The sequence below is a fragment of the Aquarana catesbeiana genome, linkage group LG03 (genome assembly GCF_042186555.1).
Source record: "Aquarana catesbeiana isolate 2022-GZ linkage group LG03, ASM4218655v1, whole genome shotgun sequence".
Taxonomy (NCBI): Eukaryota; Metazoa; Chordata; class Amphibia; order Anura; family Ranidae; genus Aquarana; species Aquarana catesbeiana.
This window is the reverse complement of record NC_133326.1, coordinates 219030554-219049314: the sequence shown is the minus strand read 5'-3', so window position 1 is coordinate 219049314 and position 18761 is coordinate 219030554. Positions and strand designations below refer to the sequence as shown.

At 42.4% G+C, this 18761-nt stretch overlaps 1 protein-coding gene across 1 annotated transcript in view; it reads right to left on the bottom strand.

The window, feature by feature from the left end:
- LOC141131941 (V-type proton ATPase subunit S1-like) overlaps positions 1–18761 on the bottom strand; it is a 151239-nt gene that overhangs the window by 67773 nt on the left and 64705 nt on the right. The window lies entirely within an intron of this gene.

Here is an 18761-nt window from a genome sequence, read left to right as displayed (position 1 = left end):
CGTGAATATAATAAAATATCAAAACTATCAACAATGGCAAATAAATCAATGCTTACTTAGTTATGAGGAACATAAGATCTCATCTGCAGGGTAACATATATGAAAACCACAGGAAGAAAATGGAAGATGCATGCAGAACTATTTTTATTACCTGTAAATAAATGTAGAGTTGAAAGGCGAATTGTCAGAGGAATGCCAGTTGATGAATGGGTCCATTTAAGATGTACATGGTAAGCACCATGTATTACTAATGAATTTTGTTTTTTTACAGAAGCTCAGATTTAGACAACATTCTTGAGTTTTTCTGTTTATTAAATCCAGTTCATGGAAGAAAATATTTGAAAGAACCCGTTTATCCAGGTAACATTTGTTTACAAGTGTTACTCCTACATTACAGCTACACTACATTACAGCTATTTATGGTATAGTTTATAGAAGCCCCAACTAAAAATGATCCTCTGCTTGACCGCTTAATCTCAAACACTGTAGGGCTTAATACTAATGTTCATATAAAAGAACATCTGGGTAGCAGTGACCATAACATGATTTACAGTTTTTCTCCATTGTTTTGGCTCATTTCTTGAAACAGAAATGACATTCTCAAAACAACATGGACAAATCTCCAAACCACTTGGCAATTGTTCACAACTGAATTGAATTTCTCATTCATTTCATCAAAATTGCAAATGTCTCAGTACATGTCTCAGTGTCTCAATACATCTTTCAAATGATTAAGTACAAGTAGCCTACATTTAGCACAATTTCCAAGTGAATAGATCTTGTTGATCTAAACTGATTGTCAATTCTCAGTCTAATGGTTGTTCTCTCCAAAACGTGTCAGCGTCATTTCATTGTTTAAGTCATCACATGCACAATAGTCTGTTCAATTGTCAAAATTATTCAGGAACATAATACCATGAATACCATATATGAATCTCTTGGAACATTTGATAAAATGATTACAGCAATTGATAGTCAGGTGCAACTAGAACTTGACTAACAAAGGAGGAGTCGGAGTTGGTCTCAGATGACCAATCAAACAGTATGTTTAGTTACCTGACAGGTGCTGTCCATGATTGTAAATGCTGCCAAACATGTATATATAGAGTTTGACCATGCAGGACCAGTACAATTTCTGATCATGGAGGCACCTGGCCAAGTAAATGAACAAGGGAAACTGCCTGCTCGAGGAAGAGGAAGAAGAAGAGGAAGAGGAGTAAGGGTGAGTGGTGGTGGAATAGGGGGAAGAGGCAGAGGAGCACGAAGACACCATGCTGTCCCTGATGAAATTCGGGCCACAATTATAGATCATGTCATCAACCATGGCCTCACAATGGCAGAGGCAGGTCGCCGAGTGCAGCCTAATGTGCCTCGCTCTACAGTCTTCTCTATCATCCAAACCTTTCGCAGGGAAAACAGGTATGTAGTCAGTCAATGATGGAATTATATAATGTATAGGACAGGACACTGTGCATAGAGCAACAAATATGTTTATTTACTCATTTACGTATTCATTTAGTGTGTGTGTGTGTGATAGGCCTACAGTATTACAGTATCTTACCTCAGTGGGATGTTACGTATGATACTAACAATGACAAGAAAAATATTGTAGAAAATAAACTATGGAATAGCATGGAATAGTTTATTTTCTACAATATTGATGATACAGTTTACAGTAGTATTCCAGTCACTGTGCAGTGATGCATTGGAATTGTGGTAAAGTTACTGTAAGTAAAACAACAATACGATTACATTGGTAACTCATTCTGTACGGAATACATAAGGTATAAATTACGAATGGAGTGTTGTCCTTTGAATTCTATGTCTAGGATTGGACGACAACCTGGCACGGGTGGCCGAGGAAAACTTCTCAATGAACAACAAGAACAAGAGATCTGTAACATGGTGCAAATAATGCCATCACATTGAGACAGATCCGCAATCCTACAAGACAAGGCCATATTCCAAAATGTCACTCTATAAGCATCTCCACAATAGCCCGCATATTGAAGAAGCATCAGATGACAATGAAGAAAATTTACAGGGTACCATTTGAGAGGAACTCTGACAGAGTGAAAGAGCTGCGGTACCAGTATGTACATGTAAGTCAGTCACTGGTTGTCCATCAAGATAACCTTTTTACAATTACCATAAGCAGTGGTTCCCGAAATGTATTGGTTTCAGTACCCACTTTACCTGATTTCTGAATCTAGGTAATCCAGGTATGAAAGTATTTGATTTACGTATCTGATTTATAAACATTTTGTCTAAAAACTGCAGCTTACTGTATGATGCAATTATCATTATAATCCTTATTTTGAAGAATATAACATACAATACAGTAAGAAAAAGGGTCAAAGAGCTGCAATTACAGTAGTGCCTCCCATGTAAATCTATCTAATACTGTGGGTTTTACTGTAACATTTCAGTAAGTCTACTCATTGATAATTTTTCCCCTCCCCTTTCTGTCAAATACCCCCTGTAGTACCTCTGCATAGGGTACATGTACCCCAGGTGTGGAACCACTGGAATACTGGCCAGTGATATATTGAACTTGTGTAGAACATTCCTACGTAACTGTCTGTAACTGTAGTGTATGACTCTTCTGTATGACTGGCTTGATGTTTTCTTTTTTTACTCTATTGTAGAGAATAATGGCATTGGAAGGAAACGAGACCTCTCACATACTCGTGTATGTGAATGAGGCTGGCTTCAACCTGGCCAAGGGCCGAAAACGTGGCCGAAATTTTATTGGCCACTGGGCCACGGTGGATGTCCCAGGCCAGCGAGGGGGCAATATAACTATGTGTGCTGCCATTTCTGAGAATGGTGTGGCCACTCACATCCCCAGTCTTGGCCCATACAATACACAGAAGCTCCTCATCTTCTTGGACAGCCTTCATTTGGATTTGATCCCTGAAAATAAGAGAGGTCTCATAGGGCCTCACCTACCACAATATATAATTGTATGGGACAATGTGAATTTCCACCGTGGCCTGCTTATCAGGGCCTGGTTCACTGCTCATCCAAGGATGGATATGGTGTTCCTACCACCTTACTCTCCTTTCCTCAACCCTATTGAGGACTTTTTCTCCGCTTGGAGGTGGAGAGTGTATGAGCATTGTGCTCAAGATCAGAGGTCCCTGCTCCATGCAATGGACGCTGCCTGTGAGGATATTACAGGAGATCAGTGTAGGGGATGGTTGGGACATGCACACCATTTCTTCCCTCGTTGCATCGCAAGGGAGGATATACGCTGCAATGTTGATGAGAATCTGTGGCCAGACAGACAGCAGCGTGTGGATGGGCAGGAGGTTGAGGACGGTGGCCAGTGAAGAGATGTTACAGTAGTTGTGAAACTCCAGCTTTATTTACAGCATTGTCGGCTACATGTAATTTTCCTTGTTTTTTGTTTGTGTGTTTATATTTCCGTATATTATGCTGTGTACATTTTCTTTTTACTCTGATGTATGGAAGTTACTTTGTGTGTGAATGATAATGGTTACAATACTGTAAAGTATTTTTTCCTTGGCAGTATGAGTGCAATGTGTGATGTCAAACCTTGGAGGCTACTCTTACCCTAAAATCTTTTCTTTTTTTTCAGTTTTATACACAATTGTATTCAGTTAGCTAGACAAAAACTGTACAGTAACCATTGTCAATGAAGGACTGGGCTAAGACTGAAAGGTGGACATGAGGGATATTTCAATGGTCCTCTGCCTTAGAGACAAAACATCTAAACATTTTGACTTGCAGTGCTTACACAATGCCAAAGGGACGAAGCATTTTGGGGGCACTGACTATTTGAATGAGAAAGAAATTTATTTTTGACACATGAGTGAACTGTTTTGGGAAAGATATGAGCTTTTGAAGGTGAACCATGGTGTTGTGCTGAACCATCCAGTTTATTTTGGCAAAAGCACCAAGAGAGTTGAGAACGTCTGGTCTGTTTCAAGAAATGAGCCAAAGCAATTGAGAAGAATCTTTGCCATTTTGGGGGCAGTGACTCTTTATATGGGAAAGGAATATGGTTTTGAAGCATGAATGAACAGTTTTGGGAGAGATATGAGCTTTTGCACGTGAGTTATAGAGTTGTGCTGAACTGTAAGACTGTTTTGCCAAATGAACTTAGAGTTTTGAGAATGTAATTTCTGTTTCAAGAAATGAGCCAAAACAATGGAGAAAAACTGTAATTTAATGTAAGCTGTAAACAATAAGGACATACTGGAAAGATAAAAACACTTACTTTTAAGAGAAAAAAAATCCAAAGATGTGAGTTGCTGTCCAATATTTAGACTCAGAGGCAATTTTCATTAAGCAACACAGAACAGAAATGGGAATGCTTCAAACTGACTGTATGCAAACACACTTCTTTATTTATTCCTGTGCGCAATACGTTCAATAGGCTAAAAAAAACTATGTTGCTCACGTCCAAAGTTAAAGACGCTATAAATAATAAAAAAGAGTATTTACAAAATATAAAAGTGAACACTAGTTTGAAAAAGAGAGTCGGACAAAGTCCCAAAAAATTTTCAAATATTTTAATTAATTAATATTATAATATTAATAAATTGATAGTAAAAAGATCAGGTCTGAGCATGTAGGTGCTTGACAAGAGTTGGTAACTGGGGACAAAGAGAAGGAAAGTGTATTAAATATCTCTGTGTGTGCAAAGGAAAATGGGGGAGCTTAAGTCCATAATGGGGATAGTATTGACAAATGAACCACAATGGCTCAAAACTGATATGGTCCAGAAATGTTTAGATAAAATACAGGTGAATAAAGCACCTGGACCACTTGGTATATATCCAAGTTTCCTCAAGGAGGTGAGCTCTGCTATTTCACAGCCATTGTTTGTAATGTGTAGAGACTCTTTAATGACTGGCGTGGTACCACTGAATTCTACTCTATACTGGTCTAAGGTTATTAGTGGTGCACCCCATGATTCAGTTTTGGAACCCTTCCTTTTTAACATATTCATAAATGATATAGAGTTTGGGCTTAAAAGTACCATTTCAGTTTTTGCAGATGGCACCAAGCTATATAGTGGAATGTCATCTTTACAGGGTGTCTCCAGCCTTACAAGCCGACCTCAATGCACTGTTTGATAAGGCAACAATGTGTCAAAATGTAAAGTTATGCACTTGGGGGCCAAAACATGCATCCATCATACATTCTAGAAGGAGAACACCTGTGGGAAGTCAATTGTGGAGAAGGATCTGGGTGTTTTGGTAGATCATAGACCTAATGATAGCATACAATTCCAAGCTGCAGTTTCCGAAGATAGCAATATAATTTCTTGTATAAAAATATCATCTGGAATATCCAGTTAAATTTGGGGCATCAGTTCACAAAAAGGATATAGCAGAACTTGAGAAAGTGCAAAGAAAAACAACCAAACTGGTAAGAGGCATGGAAGAGCTATAAAGAATAATTAGCTTAACTCAGGGGAATTGATAGGTCTACAAAAGATCTGGGGCTAGAGCCCATAGCAGCGTGGTAAAGAAAGTCATACGCTTGGGCGGGCATACACACGTATATACAGTAATATACATGTGTGTGCGTGTGTGTGTATATATCCCCAGAGAGCCCCCCACTTACATCAGGGTCCCCAGAGAGCCCCTCCTTACATCAGGGTCCCCAGAGAGCCCCTTCTTACATCAGGGTAACCAGAGAGTCCCCCCTTACATCAGGGTCCCCAGAGAGCCTCCTCCTTACATCAGAGTCCCCAGAGAGCCTCCCCCTTGCATCATGATAGTTGCTATATAGTGTTATACTATATTGTGCTAAATTACTGTGGAATGCAATGTGTGAGTTACATTTTCTTGTGTACACCATTAAGAAGGCCCAACAGTTCTTTTTAGGACTACCATTTTGTGTGTTTAGCTGGAGGGCCCCACACTCTTTTGTTAGTATTTGTTGTTTTATTGAGTTCTTTTTTTTATTTTCTTTCACATTTATCCATATTTTTTTTTAAATTTTGTGTTAAAAATGTGTTGGGGTTTAGTGTTTCAGTGTTTTTTTTTGGGGGGGGGGGTATTTTGGGGAGGTATACAGTATTTTTTATTTTTGTTGGCAGGGCCCTTTTATTATTTTGGGGTGAGCCGCATACACTTGTTGCTGACAAAGGCAAAATCACCCTTTGTTTGCAGTAGATCATCACAAGTAAAGTAGTGTGCATCAAAGAACCACATATTTGTCCCCCCTTTTGTTATAGCTACCAATACATTTAGGCAATGCTCTTTAATAAAATTGTTGGACAGGTCTAAATTGAAAGCCAGTGGTTTTACACATGGAAGTATTAAAGAGCAGGGAGGTCCTATATGACCCAGGATTCAGTACATCAAATAGAGGGATTACCATTGAGTGACTGTTCTAATAAATCTTTGATACAAGGGTAAAGTGGCTGATCACCCGCAACCATCCCAGAGGAAGCCCAAAATGCAGAGGTGTTGCATAAGAACTTTTGTTACGTTTTCTGTAGGTGACAAGATTATTCCCACTGATAACTAACTTCCATATGATCCTCTGATATCTGCAAGGAAGAGCAGTGGTGGTGGTCACTGCCTCAGCTTAGCTCCAGGAATTAAAAAAAATATCCTTGCAGTGTGTTTAAGGGGTAGAGGAAAAGGCTGTAATACTAACCCCACTACAAAGGTATTTTTTCTGGTGCCTGCAGTGGGCTTTAAGCTCACAGGAAAAGCCTCATCCACCAGGCTGTTGACTATATAGGGTCCAGAGCTGATGTGGACATTCTCAGAAGTGAGGATCCCAAAGGCTATTAGGTGTCCAGGCTGAACCGCTGACTAAAGCTTAAACAGTATGTACTGGAGTTTCTGGTTTGTGCTGCAGTCAGTATGCTGCCTTGGAAGTTTAAAGAGAGGTGTATCTGCTAGTCTGTTGACAGTGTGGACCTGCTCCCTTTTATTCAATTGTACAAGTCTTTGATTACCAATTACTATGAAACCCCTGAGCCTGATTCTACATGCTAATCTTTAATATGTCATCTGCCCCCTTAAAACATTATTTCTGCCATCATTACCAACTTCTGTCACCTTTTCTGTCTGGCCTATTCTAGTGCTCCAGAACTGTAGGTGCTACACAATGTTTCACAATTTTGTACAGTTTGCTACAGGATAAAGCCTGCATTGGAACTCAAAGTTTGTGGCCTATTCTAGTGCTATGGAACTGTAAAGGTGGCACACAATGTTTCTGCAGTTGGACCTCAGCTGCCAAACATGACATATTTGCTGCAGAGTAAATCCTCCTTTGTTTCTCAATGGTTTTCTGCCTATCCCACTGCTCTGAACATTTCTACTGTTTGCTGCAGGTTAAGTCCATCGTTGATTCTTAAAGTTTGCAGCTTAGTCTTGCTAGCACTTAAAATATTTGTGGATATTGTCTATTAGATAATACACTCTAATGCTTAATGAAGAAAAAGCCGCACCAGGTGAGCACATCAGCCATCCATCCACAGCATAGCCAGGGTTTAGGTGAAGGTGCTAGCACAGCTCAACTGCAGATACACAATCAAAAAAAATCCAGAATTCCCTGCAACACTTTACCTTTATAGATCCTTCATGCAAAAGACATCACAGACAGTGCGGAGTACAGTAAAAGTTGATGCGTTTCACTTTGTGACTAGTACTTACTCATAACCTCAACACTCTAATGTTTATTGCAAGATAAAGCTTGCTTTGTCTCTCCCTATAATTTTATGGCCTAGCCAAGCTACTTACACACTGTCCAGCCACTGAAGAACATTTGTGGCTATTGTGTCTCAGATATTACACTGTCTATTGCAGGATAAAACCTACCTCATTTTCCTTCTTATATTTTGGCCTAACCAGGCTGCTTGCATACTCTACAGGTAAAGGACAATAGATGTGGCTATTGTCTCTCAGATAATACACTTGAATTTTTACCGCCAGATAAAACCAGTATTGTCTCTTTCTATTTGCTGCATATTCAAGTGCTTGCATACTGCCCTGATGCTAGCCAATATCTACCAAATTGCATGCGTGGGGATGTATGGAAGGGAGGAGCTTCAGGGAATGTTGGGATGCGATTTTGAATTGTTTTTGAGCACTCTGTTTTGACATTTTATTTAACTTAAGACAATGCGAAGACTGCTACTTCCATCATTCAGTTCAGGCCTATTGCTTAACAAAAACAGTCAGGTGTCACAGCCAAAACTAACTTAAAGTCTTTTTTTTCAAGTTAAAATGAATCAGATTAAAAAATCAATTACACATCCAAAATATGTGATGTCACAATATGGTGTTCCTGATCCTGTCCATGATAATCATTCTGTTCCATAACAAAGCTTAAAGGCAATTTAAATAATTGATGCTTTTTTTTTACCAGGACACCCTTAAATTCACATTAAATAACCCAAATGGCAGTGGGCAGTGGCACATGACTTTGTTGGGATTGTCCCTGTTCTCACTGATGCAGAACTGCCCCGTCTCTTACCAAATTCTATCTGGTATGCCTAACTGGTGTATGCCTAACTTTTAAAAAGGATAGAGCACTGCAGTAAATTTGAGTGATATAATGTGAGGTGATTTAGGTACACTCTGTTTTACACTTTTTCTCCTTTAAAATGATGCAGCCACATGCTGTGAAAAAAAGAAAGCCCCAAGAACAAGTGAATGCTCGGCCATAAATCAAACATAATATGAAAGCAAAAAACACACAAAAGAAATAAAAAATCCTAAACCACCATTCTTGAAACGAAAGCTTTTTTTAAAAGGAAGCCTTGCAGCAAAACAAAAGGCAGTTTATACTACAATAATGGCCCTATTAACATGAAATAAAAAATATACCCCCAAAATAAATAAAAAACCCAAAATACCCCCATTCCCCATTTTTTTAAGGTAAACCTTGCAGCAAAAAAAAAAGAAGTTTGCCATTAACATGACAACAGCTACAAATTACCCTAAAACTTGGTACACACTATGAGTTGAACAAAAAAAAACTGTCAGCTGTGGTCGGAGCCGCTGTACTAACTATGCAAAGTTAATACAGCGAACTGTCCTGCTGGGCTGTTGTGTTCTGACAGAGGGATGCCCCCCTGTCAGAACACTCCAATCAGCGCTCTCTTGGCTGAGAGCGCTGATCAGAAGTCAGTCAACTGCTGGTTTTCCAGCACGATTGTCCGACAGAAGCCAGCCAAACAGCCGGCTTCTGTCAGACAGGATGCCAAACACACGGGCTGAATGTTTTTTTAACTGGCAGATGTCTCCTGACATTTGGCCCGTGTGTACAAAAATTAAATGAAGGATAAAAGAGCCACCATAATAAGAACAAAAAGCAGCCCTGGGGTTGATTGCCAACATTTTGTGCTGGGTTCTATGCTGTTTGTCAGATTTTTGTATGCTTTCCCTATAATAGTTTCAAATTCAGTGACAATATGGCTGCTCTGTGCCCCCCTACCTTTAAAAGTATAAGGCCCCGCTTAGCCAAAAGGCCTCTTATTGGCCCTTCTAAACCTGTTGGCCATAGTTTGAAGGCCATGGTTTAAAAGAAATTCACCCAAGCCAGTTTCCACATAAAATCTGTTGGACTGTGAATCTCAAACCCACAGGATTTGCCTCAAACCCATGATAACAGTAAACCCAAGCCTCATCCCTAGTTATAATAGAAAGTTTACTGCTCTTCTCTACTGCTAAAACAGATATGATGCGAACAAACACTGTAACAGCATACCTCTATGATACATTACATCATTGCCAGCTTGCTGTCATTTTTTTGGCAGAGATGTCCTGGTACTGGAAGTGATGCATTCCCCCAAGCCTTCCTGTAATCTAACACTAACCCTTGTAGTAACAACTCCTGTAACCTAATACTAAGCCTCCCTGTAGCCCTGCACGTACCTTTCCTAATGTGATATCAACCCTTTCATAATCCCCTCTCCTGTATAGTCTACCCTCCACTAAAAGATACCTGTGCCAGGATCCCCATGCTGGAAAAATTGGGTAATGGATGTGCATGTTAGCTAATACTCAGTGGCGACCCGTCCTTAAGGGGTGCATGCCAGCCCCCCCCCCCCCCCCCCCCCAGGCAGTCAAAAAAAATTTTTTTTTCAATACTGGCCCTTTAAAAAAAAAATACAAAAAGAGGGCCATAAGTGCACTGTGCTCGGACACAGTGCGACACCAGACACAGTGCACGTATGGGAAGCGCCATGTCTATGCAATCACAAGATAGCAGACGTGGCGCTTCATTTGCGGGCGTTTAGCCCGCCTTGCGGCGCTTTCCGAACCGCCGAGTAGCTTCCGCCCGGCGCTTGTCGTAATATATTACTATGGCCGGGCGGTTTTATTGACATCTAAGTTTGATGTCACTTTTCATTCTCCCATTGCGCCCAGGAGAAAGGAAACAGGAAGTACTATGAGAGGAACAGACGGACCTCTCCATCGCCACTGTGGAACAGGACACCGCAGGACAGGAGAGGACACCACACAGCAAGGTAAGTAGTACCGCTGTGCTTCCGGGGAGGGTTTGATATGACACAGGCAAGGCTGCATTTGGGAGACACAGGAGGCTGCATTTGGGGGACATAGGAGACTGCATTTGGGGGACACAGGAGGCTGCATTTAAGGGACACATGCTGCATTTAAGGGACACATGAGGCTGCATTTGGGGGACACAGGAGGCTGCATTTGAGGGACACAGGAGGCTGCATTTGAGGGACACAGGAGGCTGCATTTAAGGGACACAGGATGCTGCATTTAAGGGACACAGGAGGCTGCATTTGGGGGACACAGAAGGCTGCATTTGGGGGACACAGAAGGCTGCATTTGGGGGACACAGGCAGCTGCATTTGGGGGACACAGGAGGCTGCATTTGGGGGACACAGGAGGCTGCATTTGAGGGACACATGCTGCATTTGGGGGACACAAGAGGCTGCATTTAAGGGACACATGCTGCATTTGAGGGACACAGGAGGCTGTATTTTTATTGACATCTCAGTTTGATGTCACTTTTCATTCTCCCATTGCGCCCTGGAGAAAGGAAACAGGAAGTACTATGAGAGGAACAGACGGACCTCTCCATCGCCGCTGTGGAACAGGACACCGCAGGACAGGAGAGGACACCACACAGCAAGGTAAGTAGTACCGCTGTGCTCCTGGGGAGGGTTTGATGTGACACAGGCAAGGCTGCATTTGGGAGACACAGGAGGCTGCATTTGGGGGACATAGGAGGCTGCATTTGGGGGACACAGGAGGCTGCATTTGGGGGACACAGGAGGCTGCATTTGGGGGACACAGGAGGCTGCATTTAAGGGACACGTGAGGCTGCATTTGGGGGACACAGGAGGCTGCATTTGGGGGACACAGGCGGCTGCATTTGGGGGACACAGAAGGCTCCATTTGGGGGACACAGGCAGCTGCATTTGGGGGACACAGGAGGCTGCATTTGGGGGACACAGGAGGCTGCATTTGAGGGACACGTGCTGCATTTGGGGGACACAGGAGGCTGCATTTAAGGGACACATGCTGCATTTGAGGGACACAGGAGGCTGTATTTGGGGGACATAGGAGGCTGCATTTTGGGGACACATGCTGCATTTGGGGGACACAGGAGGCTACATTTGAGGGACACAGGAGGCTGCATTTAAGGGACACATGCTGCATTTGGGGGACACGGGAGGCTGCATTTGGAGGACACAGGCGGCTGCATTTGGGGGACACATGCGGCTGCATTTGTGGGAAACAGGAGGCAGTATTTGAGGGACACATGCTGCATTTGGGGGACACAGGAGGCTGCATTTAAGGGACACATGCTGCATTTGGGGGACACAGGAGGCTGCATTTGGGGGACACAGGAGGCTGCATTTGGGGACACATGTGGCTGCATTTGGGGGACACAGGAGGCTACATTTGGGGACACATGTGGCTGCATTTGGGGAACACAGGAGGCTGCATTTGGGGGACACAGGAGGCTGCATTTGGGGGACACAGGAGGCTGCATTTGGGGGACACATGCGGCTGCATTTGGGGGACACAGGAGGCTGCATTTGGAGGACACAGAAGGCTGCATTTGGGGGACACAGAAGGCTGCATTTGGGGGACACAGGCAACTGCATTTGGGGGACACAAGCGGCTGCATTTGGGGGACACATGCGGCTGCATTTGTGGGAAACAGGAGGCAGTATTTGAGGGACACATGCTGCATTTGGGGGACACAGGAGGCTGCATTTAAGGGACACATGCTGCATTTGGAGGACACAGGAGGCTGCATTTGGGGGACACAGGATGCTACATTTGGGGGACACATGTGGCTGCATTTGGGGAACACAGGAGGCTGCATTTGGGGGACACAGGAGGCTGCATTTGGGGGACACAGGAGGCTGCATTTGGGGGACACAGGCGGCTGCATTTGGGGGACACAGAAGGCTCCATTTGGGGGACACAGGCAGCTGCATTTGGGGGACACAGGAGGCTGCATTTGGGGGACACAGGAGGCTGCATTTGAGGGACACGTGCTGCATTTGGGGGACACAGGAGGCTGCATTTAAGGGACACATGCTGCATTTGAGGGACACAGGAGGCTGTATTTGGGGGACATAGGAGGCTGCATTTTGGGGACACATGCTGCATTTGGGGGACACAGGAGGCTACATTTGAGGGACACAGGAGGCTGCATTTAAGGGACACATGCTGCATTTGGGGGACACGGGAGGCTGCATTTGGAGGACACAGGCGGCTGCATTTGGGGGACACATGCGGCTGCATTTGTGGGAAACAGGAGGCAGTATTTGAGGGACACATGCTGCATTTGGGGGACACAGGAGGCTGCATTTAAGGGACACATGCTGCATTTGGGGGACACAGGAGGCTGCATTTGGGGGACACAGGAGGCTGCATTTGGGGACACATGTGGCTGCATTTGGGGGACACAGGAGGCTACATTTGGGGACACATGTGGCTGCATTTGGGGAACACAGGAGGCTGCATTTGGGGGACACAGGAGGCTGCATTTGGGGGACACAGGAGGCTGCATTTGGGGGACACATGCGGCTGCATTTGGGGGACACAGGAGGCTGCATTTGGAGGACACAGAAGGCTGCATTTGGGGGACACAGAAGGCTGCATTTGGGGGACACAGGCAACTGCATTTGGGGGACACAAGCGGCTGCATTTGGGGGACACATGCGGCTGCATTTGTGGGAAACAGGAGGCAGTATTTGAGGGACACATGCTGCATTTGGGGGACACAGGAGGCTGCATTTAAGGGACACATGCTGCATTTGGAGGACACAGGAGGCTGCATTTGGGGGACACAGGATGCTACATTTGGGGGACACATGTGGCTGCATTTGGGGAACACAGGAGGCTGCATTTGGGGGACACAGGAGGCTGCATTTGGGGGACACAGGCTGCATTTAGGGGACACAGGAGGCTGCATTTGGGGGACACATGCGGCTGCATTTGGGGGACACAGGAGGCTGCATTTAGGGGACACATGATGCATTTGGGGGACACAGAAGTCTGCATTTGGGGGACACAGGAGGCTGCATTTGGGGGACACAGGCTGCATTTGGGGAATACAGGAGGCTGCATTTGGGGAATACAGGAGGCTGCATTTGGTGTGACACAGGCTGCATTTTGTGAGACACAGGCTGCATGTAAGAACAGACTCCGCTGGGGACACCTAATGGCATCTGGTGGCAAGCGACGTGTCAGGTGACACACTTGGGGCTCCCACTGATTCTGCATTATGGTGAGTTGAATGATTTCATTTTATATTACAATGTAATGATAGAAATAATGCGCTTCAATCATCCTGACACCATAATAATCATGGTGCCAGGATGATTGAAGTGCTAACACCAGGTGTTTGGAATATCTTTATCTGCTGATTGTTAAACTTTCTAGAATACACATTTCTATTGTTGTGAAGGATCTGTCCCTCCATCTCTCGTTCATCTCAGACGCTAACCACTCCACCTTAGAGCCACGCCCACTATTTCGCTGAAACCACGCCCATTTTTCCCAAGTGGGAGGGGTCAAAAAGGAAGGGCGGGGTCTGGCGCCCCCCCATCCTAAAACTTCACCAGCCGCCACTGCTAATACTTTACCTCTGAATACACACAAGCCATCATTAGCAATTATGACTCTTGTTCTGAAATGAATTTAAGTGAACTGAGCAGTTATAAGTCTATTTAGCACCTTCACAACCTCTGCAACGAGTGCAGTATATCTTACAATATTAGAGCAGCCAGCAACCTCTCTATAAAACCTTCAGAACATTTCCTGGGTTGCTGCCACTGTCCTTTCAAAACATATGAGGCACTGAAATTGTACCACAAATACAATGTAATTCACATATAACCTAATTAAATGCATTGTATGATAACTAGATTAAAATTCTAACTCAACGTATTACTAAACTCAGGGCCCTGCATTCGCTATATCTGGTGTCCCACAGTACACAAAACATGGAAATGCAATTATTTTGGCAAATATAAACTGATAAATACATTTTCTCTTCCACTATATATATCAGTTTTGTGACTTATAGCAGTGGGGTTGATTTACTAAAACTGGGGAGTGCAAAACCTGGTGCAGATCTGCAAAAAACAAATCAACTTCTGTTTTTTTTTTTTTTTTTTTGCGAAAGCTTAATTGAACAAGGTGAAGTTAGAAGCTGATTGGCTACCAGGCACAGCTGTACCATATTTTGCACTCTCCAGTTTGAGTAAATCATCCCAAGTGTCCAGCTTAGCACCTGTTAAAGCTTGTAGAAGGAGTTTTTATTCTCCTCTAACTGTCCTATGAGGCTGCAGGACTCCTGACCCTCTGTCTGGACAGTGCTTTTCCCTTTGCTGATCACATGTACCCTCACAAAAAAAAAAAAAAAAAACAACTCTCTAGCAATAATGTATATGAGGTATGTGGCGCTAACTAAAATAACAAGCAAAAACAAGTGAAAAATATATATAACGTTTTATTGAAGATTTGTCACATCTATGTGTTAACACATTAACACATTGGCCACGGCACATCCCTGTTAGTGGCTGTCAGTGTGTATATATATATCTATATATATCTATATATAGAAATATATATCTATATGTATATTTTTTTTTTCACTTGTTTTTGCTTATTATTTTAGTTAGCGCCACATACCTCTTATATACATTATTTCTTTCTGTGTGGGAACACTTCTATATGTTGACGGCTTCTCACATCCTTTAATTTATCTGTGAGTGAGTGTGGTTTTGCGCATTAATTCCCCCTCCTTTTTTAAACTCTCTAGCAATACACAGCAAACTGAGCATGTGCAGAGTGCCCCCAAGGCTCTGTACTATCAGCAGATGGATTGGGGACAGTGGAAGAAGGGGAGAATCAGACAAGACAGGATCAAACAGACTTTTTGCACAATGCAGAGGATTAACACCTTCCACAGTGAGTATAACAAGCATGCTTTACTGCATACATGTGATACTCGAAAAATTAGAATATCGTGCAAAAGTTCATTTATTTCACTAATGCAACTTAAAAGGTGAAACTAATATATGAGATAGACTCATTACATGCGAAGCAAGATAGTTCAAGCCGTGATTTGTCATAATTATGATGATTATGGCTTACAGCTCATGAAAACCCCAAATCCACAATCTCAGAAAATTAGAAATATTGTGAAAAGGTGCAATTTTCTAGGCTCAAAGTGTCCCACTCTAATCAGCTAATTAAGCCATAACACCTACAAAGGGTTCCTGAGCCTTTAAATGGTCTCTCAGTCTGGTTCAGTAGGAATCGCAATCATGGGAAAGACTGCTGACCTGACAGTTGTGCAGAAAACCATCATTGACACCCTCCATAAGGAGGGAAAGCCTCAAAAGGTAATTGCAAAAGAAGTTGGATGTTCCCAAAGTGCTGTATCAAAGCACATTAATAGAAAGTTATGTGGAAGGGAAAAGTGTGGAAGAAAAAGATGCACAAGCAGCAGGGATGACCACAGCCTGGAGAGGATTGTCAGGAAAAGGCCATTCAAAAGTGCTGGGGACTTTCACAAGGAGTGGACTGAGGCTGGAATCAGTGCATCAAGAGCCACCACACACAGACGGATCCTGGACATGGGCTTTAAATGTCGTATTCCTATATTCAAGCCACTCCTGAACAACAAACAATTTCAGAAGCATCTTACCTGGGCTAAAGAAAAACAGACCTGGTCTGTTGCTCAGTGATCCAAAGTCCTCTTTTCTGATGAGAGAAAATTTTGCATCTCATTTGGAAACCAAGGACCCAGAGTATGGAGGAAGAATGGAGAGGCACACACTGCAAGATGCTTGAAGTCCAGTGTGAAGTTTCCACAGTCTGTGTTAATTTGGGGAGCCATGTCATCTGCTGGTGTTTGTCCACTGTGCTTCATTAAGTCCAGGGTCAACGCAGCCGTCTACCAGGAGATTTTGGAGCACTTCATGCTTCCTTCCGCAGATGAGCTCTATGGGGATGCTGACTTCATTTTCCAGCAGGACTTGGCACCTGCCCACACTGCCAAAAGCACCGAAACTTAGTTCAATGACCGTGGGATTACTGTGCTTGATTGGCCAGCAAACTCACCTGACTTGAACCCCATAGAGAATCTATGGGGCATTGCCAAGAGAAAGATGAGAGACATGAGACCGAACAATGCAGAAGAGCTGAAGGCCGCTATTGAAGCATCCTGTTCTTCCATAACACCTCAGCAGTGCCACAGGTTGATAGCTTCCATGCCATGCCGCATTGAGGCAGTAATTGCTGCAAAAGGGGCCCAAACCAAGTACTGAGTACATATGCATGCTTATGCTTTACAGAGGTCCGATATTGTTCTATGTATAATCCTTGTTTTATTGATTGGATGTAATATTCTAATTGTCTGAGATTGTGGATTTGTGGTTTTCATGAGCTGTAAGCCATAATCATCACAACTGTGACAAATCACGGCTTGAACTATCTTGCTTTGCATGTAATGAGTCTATCTCATATATTAGTTTCACCTTTTCAGTTGCATTAGTGAAATAAATGAACTTTTACAGGATATTCTAATTTTTTGCGTATCACCTGTATATAGACTGATTTTACTGTTGTGGGTTTAGTAATGCTTTAAGGATATTTGCCTTTTATCAAATCCCTAAAAGGAGCATATACTGTAGTGTTTTTACATATACTGTATATTCTTATTTAATTTATTATTTCTTTAAATAAGGTGTATATCAAACATTGCTTTTGTATATTTCATTTTTAAATTCTCAGACAACAGGTAGAATTATAAGTTCTGACTTTTCTCCTTTTATATTTTTAGCTGCACAGTTGGTTATTTATGGAGTTCCAATCTACAAACAGAACTTAATGAATCATATAAGTGACTCCACTCCCTTCTTCCCTGGAGTATTTAGTCAAGGCTGCATGGAGTTTCAGTTGGTGAGAGGTAATCTGAAGGAAAACAACTTCTTTCTTTTTTAGTAGTCCCATAATGATCTTCAACACAAATGTCCCATCCCAAAGTACAGTAACAAGTAATTAAATTAAGTTTATTTATCACTTATTAAAGCAAAAAATAATATAACTGGTAAAGAAATTTGTATTTGTAAAAATAAAGGCACACTGACAGCTCAGGACAGCCTTATGACAGCCTTATGACAACATCAATGCAGGGGGAATGAGAAGAAAAAAAAACACTTTCCCACCTCTGGCAAAAAGACAAAACTTGTGGTCACTTAACTTGACAAGGATATTATTTGTTTGGAAGTTTGCACAGATTCTACTAATAAAAAAGGGCAGGTGTTCCCTCTATTTACAGTATCTTCACCAAATCCATTGTCAGTGTCACAGATGTATTAGCCAAGGGGAATTCCTGTAGGATTTTTCATAAGTTGTTCAGACTTTTCAAATAAAAATAGAGATACTCAAGAGCAACCACAAGCAACAGACAAGGTATTATCACAAGCTAGGACAGGAGAAGGAGCAGCAGGTGAATGCTAGCAAGGTGAGTATAGGTTAGTCAAGGGATCCCTTTTTTATAGGCTGTTACTTTGCCTTAAATGTCCATGGTGACAGCGCCTCTTTGCACACTTTTCGGTATAATAAACACTCCAAAATTTACAAGTGGTTGTATGGACCAGCTTCATTTTTCTGAATACTAAAAGTTTTTGTTAAACACTCAGCATACACATTTAGCCTTACATAGAAAGCAATCACAAACTGTTAAATTGGTCTCAATAGACTTCTACGTTGTTGCCAGTATCTAGCATTAACAAGGTTTTTCTGCTATTTGTGCCTTTTGTGGTTAGTGAATTTCTCCACGCAATAGTAATTTGTAGTGTCAGTAGAAATTGCAGTGTGCTGTTTTCGCAGCAGCAATAAATATGTGCCCCTTGCAATCTAATGTCCCTTGAGGTGGGGTTGTAAATCACTGGTGTTCTGCACATCATGGTGCCATGACTGAATGATCTATATTGAGCTGTCACAGGACTCCCTGTAATTTGCAACAAGCATACTACATCATATCATCCTCTCACAAATCCCAAAGTGTAAATTTATTATCAAAATATATTGGCAAAGACAAGATTGTAATATACATCTAATTCCTGGTATCCATCTTCACCTCATCAGCTGCTCTGAATTTATCAGGAAAGGCTTATTGCTGTGATCTCGTTTAGGAAACTGTTCCCAACATATACTGCTATAACTCTATAGAAAAGCTATATGGTAGAAACCTCAATAAGGTTTCTGGAGGTCTTTAGCTTTTACATGACCAGGGTTCAT